Source organism: Zeugodacus cucurbitae, chromosome X, assembly GCF_028554725.1.
Source record: "Zeugodacus cucurbitae isolate PBARC_wt_2022May chromosome X, idZeuCucr1.2, whole genome shotgun sequence".
In the NCBI taxonomy this organism is placed as follows: Eukaryota; Metazoa; Arthropoda; class Insecta; order Diptera; family Tephritidae; genus Zeugodacus; species Zeugodacus cucurbitae.
This window is the reverse complement of record NC_071672.1, coordinates 28,516,873-28,524,194: the sequence shown is the minus strand read 5'-3', so window position 1 is coordinate 28,524,194 and position 7,322 is coordinate 28,516,873.

The following is a 7,322-nucleotide window of genomic DNA, read 5'->3' as shown; positions in this document are numbered from 1 at the left end:
GGTGTATTGACAAGTCTGAAACTTCCCCATTTGCGTCCTAGTGCACACAGGCTACCATATTGGAGCTGCGTAGTTTAGGACCGGCCGGCCGATTGCCTAGTAAGTTGCCAACAACGTTTTTTTGTATTTACCCCATTTGCTGCCGGCTAGCGACTTGAGGTTTTTGTTGCTGCTCTGTACCGCCGAGCAAAAGTGTTTCAGCATCAACATGTTTATACTGTTTTTGATGACAACTGCAACCTCACCGCTGGTGAAGGTAAGTGTTCCGCAGTCTTTTAGCATTTTGCGCAGACGCCGGGTAACACATATTCTCACCTTATCCACCGAAGCGTGCAGTATAAATTTCCGCCTTAAATAGCTCGCGTACTTCTTCGGATCTGAGTACGCATGACCAGCGAATGGAATTTCAACACGGTCATCATGTTGAAATTTGGGATTTGACAGATTTCAGATGATTTACCCATTTCGTTCGCTTATATTGATTTACCGCTCGTCGTCCTTGCGTACGCCGATGATATTGATATCATCGGAAGCAACAACCGCGCCGTGTGTTCTGCTTTTTCCCGCATGGATAAGGAGGCGAAGCGAATGGGTCTGGAGGTGAATGAGGACAAGACGAAATATCTCCTGTCATCAAACAAACAGTCTGCGCATTCGCGTCTTGGCTCCCACGTCACTGTTGACAGTCATAACTTCGAGGTCGTAGATAATTTCGTATACCTGGGAACCAGCATCAACAGCACGAACAATGTCAGCCTCGAAATCCAGCGCAGAATAACTCTTGCCAACAGGTGCTACTTTGGACTGAGTAGGCAATTGAACAGTAAAGTCCTCTCTCGACGAACCAAAATCAAGCTCTACAAGTCACTTATCATTCCCGTCCTGCTTTACGGTGCAGAAGCTTGGACGATGTCAACATCAGATGAGACGACACTAGGAGCTTTCGAGAGGAAAATTTTGCGCAAGATTTATGGTCCTCAGAACATTGGCAACGGCGAATACCGCAGACGATGGAACGATGAGCTGTACGAGTTATACGACGACATTGACATAGTTCAGCGAATAAAAAGACAGCGGCTACGCTGGCTAGGTCATGTTGTCCGAATGGACGAAAACACTCCAGCCCTGAAAGTGTTCGATGCAGTACCCGCCGGAGGAAGCCGAGGAAGGCCATTTTGCGTTACCCAGGGTGCACCGCGCGGAGGCGACCTAAATTACACCCCTGTTGAAATTCAAAGCTAGTGCGAGGTCCTCACTATCATTCCATTGGAAGAAAAACTTGCAGTATTGCGTTTGCCTTAGATGTTAATCGAAACAATATAGTTCACACATTTTCGATATTCGCTATACTGCAAATTTTCTTTCCCATGTAATATTAGTGAGTGTAGTGCCGTAGTGCCTCGACGAACTTTGAATTTCAACTGAAATTGCGCATTTTTGAAAGTTGTGTGGAAGCTTGTTTTTCATTTTATAATTTTGAATGACCTACTACGATAGATAATTTTTCAAAATACTCAAACAGTAGATAAATTTGAATTTGATTTAACGTACTCACATACAACCTCTTACATTTACATTTTCATTTTTTTTATTTTTGGATGGCCTACTATGATAGCTAACTTTTCAAAATACTCAAACAGTAGATACATTTGAATTTGATTTTACGTACTCACATACAACCCCATGCACATATATACATTTATGTATTTAAATTAAATTGGTTTTGTTTTAAATGACTACATGTTTTGTTTTGCAGAAGAGAGGACAAGTAAAGAAGATTAAATAATGGAGGACCTAATGTATGTATTGACTTTAGGCGAAGAATGCAGATACAGCGTACAATTTATTCAAAATAGTGTACCGAAATCTAGGATATTTTTAAATGAAATCTTATGGGAACCTGATGAAAACCGATTCAAGAAGATCACACGTGTCACTTGGAAAACTTTCGATGCTCTTTTGGATCTAATAAAGGGAGACAATCTTTTCAACAAAACTCAGTTGTGCAAACAATTTCCAATTAAAACGCAACTGGCAATTGTGTTGTATCGCTTAGGTTCCAGCGGTGAAGAAGCTACTCTTTCGAAGATTACAGGTTTATTTGGAATCAGTGATGGTGGTATCAATCAGGTCAGAATTCGTCAGTTTTCCTCATAATACATTAACATGTTTTTAAATTTTAGAATTTCACTGAACGAATATTTAATGCGCTGTTGTTGACCAAATACGGAAGAACGTTTTAGAAACATCGAGTGAGTTACCTAACTGCACAGGATACGTTGATGGTACCGAAATTCAATTGGCGGAAAACCCGTCACAGGACCCAGAAGCGTACTTTTCACGAAAACATATTTACTCCGTTAAGGCACAAGCCGTGTGCGATCATAAATTAAAATTAAGGTACTTTATGTTAGGATTTCCAGGTAGCGTTCATGATGCACGTATTGTTCGTACAGCGAATTGTCAACTGAAGCACATAAATTTTTTGGAGACAATGCATATAAATTATCGAGAACTGTTAGAATTCGAATTGAACATTGGGTAGTTTAAAAGGCTTAAGGCTCCAAATAAAAAATGAAAATGGTATGGGTTCTCTGTTGTGCATTGTTACACAACTTTATACTCCAACAAGACGATTATTTCGATTACCAACCTGAGGAATCGGAGCACAGTATTGACGAGTCGTTATGGGAACCAAATGCTCGTACCAATGAAGGGGAGATAAGGCGACGACAAATTTCTGAACTATTGTTTAATCAGTAAATATCTTTATATAAAAATTATTTTCTTAATTATTTTTTCAAATAAAATTCAATTTCTTTACATAAACAAGTAATATAAATTATTTGACTAGAAATAACTGTTAATACGGATAAAGTAAAAAAAAGCAAGGTGGACCATATTCACTAAGTCACTATAAGTAAAACAAACCAACAAATGTATTAAGAAGAAAAAGTCAAAATGGAAAAAATCTTATATTGGAATACAAATTATTACATTTTGGTAAGTTATGAGCTATTTAAGCTTTTCAATCGTTCGTGTTCCAATCTGACTTTTTCCATTTCTTTCTCCAACCGTAATTTCTGCAATTGAAAATTGTTTTCCTCTCTCTCTTTTTCAAATTCCTTTGGGCTGTTGGTTTCTAAAAGCAGAGCGTAAAATGTTAATTGATGAAATGACAAATAATATATCAATATTACCTCAAAATGGTCCGGATTCTCTTTGATTGCGTCCACTATATTTATCAAAAGGTCTTTCGTTTGGCTTTCAGCCCAACGAAATGTGCCGTTTAGCATTAATCTATTTTTCTATTAAATAACCAATTGATTATTAATAATACAAGCAAATAATTAATTGTTATGAATTTACTTACCGCTTCCATTTCTTTTCAAACACCAAATAGACGCTTCCAGCTGTTTGTGAATTGCGCAAAATGCTATGGTTGCCACTGAAAACGGTCTCGCATATTTGCAAGATTGTCGTAAAATAAAATACATGTAAAAATTAGCAGCTGTTTTACGATATTGCGAATTACGTTTACGACGTTAAATGAGTACCATTATTGTGAAATTAATTTTTTATAGCTTATATTTTTTTACTCTCGCAACAAAGGTTGCTAAGAGAGTATTATAGTTTTATCCACATAACGGTTGTTTGTAAGTCATAAAACTAAATGAGTTAGATATAGGGTTATATATATAAAAATGATCAGGATGACGAGTTGAAATCCAGATGTCTGTCTGTCCGTGCAACGAATAACTTTGGTAAAAATGAAGATATCTTGACGAAACTTGGAACATACATATATTCCTTGGCATCCTGAGGGGGTTGGTATTGAAAATGAGCGATATCGGTCCATTGCCATGCCCCCAAAAGAGGTCTTAACTTCCCCTAGCTCCCATATATCTAATTATTGGTTGTTCAAAAATACGATGGGCTTAATTTTGAATAGCCAACTTTCCAAAATAGTCAAACAGTGGGAGCATTTTAATTTTAGATAAAGTACTTATGTACATGTACATATACTAACAGTCTTATATAAATCGAATCGACGAATAATTAACGCATTGTTGCCAGATAAGTGAAATACTAATATTTAAGGCTAGAGACTAGATGAAGTATTGACCTTTTTTGCCAAATTTTCAGCACGGAGGCTCATAATTATAAAGACCACTTCTGATTTTCTTTAGAATATCTGTAAGATTTACCAATATTTTCGGTAAATGAAATGCCCACAACTACTGAGCCTGCCCCTCATGTTCGATGTCTTTGACTTTGTATATTGTCCGATACGAGATATAGGCAATGTAATCAAGCTAACAGAAACTAATAGAAATGGCCAGTGGTAGGAGGAAACGTGTATATTTATATAGAAAAACTCGAACACAAATTAAATTTTGGATCAATGAAGTGCAACTATTGCTTCACCTGTTACCGCAATCGTACCGGTTTTCAGCTAGCGTAAGACACGTATCTTGAGTAAGCAAATTTTTCCTATACCAACATCCATAATGCTTAGCACTCGACGCCGTACGCGTGGGGCGATCCCTTATGAAATTGTTAAATCACCATCAGTATACGAAGTCGATAGAGCAACTAAAGGCATTGAAAACATTGGTACAACTATAAAACAACAATCCAACCAGAGTAGCATAAGCACCGATTGTACCCTACCCACGACAGTCGGTTCTACGTAGCCGGGACGGACACGCATTTTTATCTGGCAAAGCGCTTTCAAATCGGCAGCATTCCTCAAAATTACTTGGGATATGTTTAATGCTGCTGTTTTTATGGCAACATTTAAATCATGGACTTTGACGGAGCTGGAAACTACTTTTGCCCATAACATACATTGTACTTAACGGTGAATAAGTCACAAGTTAGTAATCCGATTGTCGGGCAAAATTAGATGACATCACAAACTCGTCACACTCCCCACGTTCACCTCATCTGTGCACAATTACCGTTTTAATACTGTGACAGCTGAAACTTCTTCCAGCCTACGTAACCCAAAAGTGCAAGTGATTTATTGAAGTATTATTCAATTAGTTATAGGATAGTGAAACGTATACATTCTATATTTTTTAATGTACCGACAAGTCTAGACTAATTGTCATCGAAGTCATCTAACGGGAGGCCCAAGGAACAAGTTGTTTCGATAAGGTCGGACCAAAGGAAAATGGGTGTTAGATGAATAGGATTTAGGGGGCATGTAGAGAGCTGGTTAGTGTTGTGCGGGGACTGTTTGCATGCAGGACATATCTGCGAAAGCATCCCAACAAATACTTTTTGGAGAGCATTTCGTTGTCCTCCTTGACAGGTAGCATACGGGCCGCATTGTGCAGGTTCTCGACCAGAGACACAAAGAGGCAAACTGTAGCTGCCCGGAGAGCGGTGTATTGACAAGTCTGAAACTTCCCCATTTGCGTCCTAGTGCACACAGGCTACCATATTGGAGCTGCGTAGTTTAGGACCGGCCGGCCGATTGCCTAGTAAGTTGCCAACAACGTTTTTTTGTATTTACCCCATTTGCTGCCGGCTAGCGACTTGAGGTTTTTGTTGCTGCTCTGTACCGCCGAGCAAAAGTGTTTCAGCATCAACATGTTTATACTGTTTTTGATGACAACTGCAACCTCACCGCTGGTGAAGGTAAGTGTTCCGCAGTCTTTTAGCATTTTGCGCAGACGCCGGGTAACACATATTCTCACCTTATCCACCGAAGCGTGCAGTATAAATTTCCGCCTTAAATAGCTCGCGTACTTCTTCGGATCTGAGTACGCATGACCAGCGAATGGAATTTCAACACGGTCATCATGTTGAAATTTGGGATTTGACAGATTTCAGATGATTTACCCATTTCGTTCGCTTATATTGATTTACCGCTCGTCGTCCTTGCGTACGCCGATGATATTGATATCATCGGAAGCAACAACCGCGCCGTGTGTTCTGCTTTTTCCCGCATGGATAAGGCGGCGAAGCGAATGGGTCTGGAGGTGAATGAGGACAAGACGAAATATCTCCTGTCATCAAACAAACAGTCTGCGCATTCGCGTCTTGGCTCCCACGTCACTGTTGACAGTCATAACTTCGAGGTCGTAGATAATTTCGTATACCTGGGAACCAGCATCAACAGCACGAACAATGTCAGCCTCGAAATCCAGCGCAGAATAACTCTTGCCAACAGGTGCTACTTTGGACTGAGTAGGCAATTGAACAGTAAAGTCCTCTCTCGACGAACCAAAATCAAGCTCTACAAGTCGCTTATCATTCCCGTCCTGCTTTACGGTGCAGAAGCTTGGACGATGTCAACATCAGATGAGACGACACTAGGAGCTTTCGAGAGGAAAATTTTGCGCAAGATTTATGGTCCTCAGAACATTGGCAACGGCGAATACCGCAGACGATGGAACGATGAGCTGTACGAGTTATACGACGACATTGACATAGTTCAGCGAATAAAAAGACAGCGGCTACGCTGGCTAGGTCATGTTGTCCGAATGGACGAAAACACTCCAGCCCTGAAAGTGTTCGATGCAGTACCCGCCGGAGGAAGCCGAGGAAGGCCATTTTGCGTTACCCAGGGTGCACCGCGCGGAGGCGACCTAAATTACACCCCTGTTGAAATTCAAAGCTAGTGCGAGGTCCTCACTATCATTCCATTGGAAGAAAAACTTGCAGTATTGCGTTTGCCTTAGATGTTAATCGAAACAATATAGTTCACACATTTTCGATATTCGCTATACTGCAAATTTTCTTTCCCATGTAATATTAGTGAGTGTAGTGCCGTAGTGCCTCGACGAACTTTGAATTTCAACTGAAATTGCGCATTTTTGAAAGTTGTGTGGAAGCTTGTTTTTCATTTTATAATTTTGAATGACCTACTACGATAGATAATTTTTCAAAATACTCAAACAGTAGATAAATTTGAATTTGATTTAACGTACTCACATACAACCTCTTACATTTACATTTTCATTTTTTTTATTTTTGGATGGCCTACTATGATAGCTAACTTTTCAAAATACTCAAACAGTAGATACATTTGAATTTGATTTTACGTACTCACATACAACCCCATGCACATATATACATTTATGTATTTAAATTAAATTGGTTTTGTTTTAAATGACTACATGTTTTGTTTTGCAGAAGAGAGGACAAGTAAAGAAGATTAAATAATGGAGGACCTAATGTATGTATTGACTTTAGGCGAAGAATGCAGATACAGCGTACAATTTATTCAAAATAGTGTACCGAAATCTAGGATATTTTTAAATGAAATCTTATGGGAACCTGATGAAAACCGATTCAAGAAGATCACA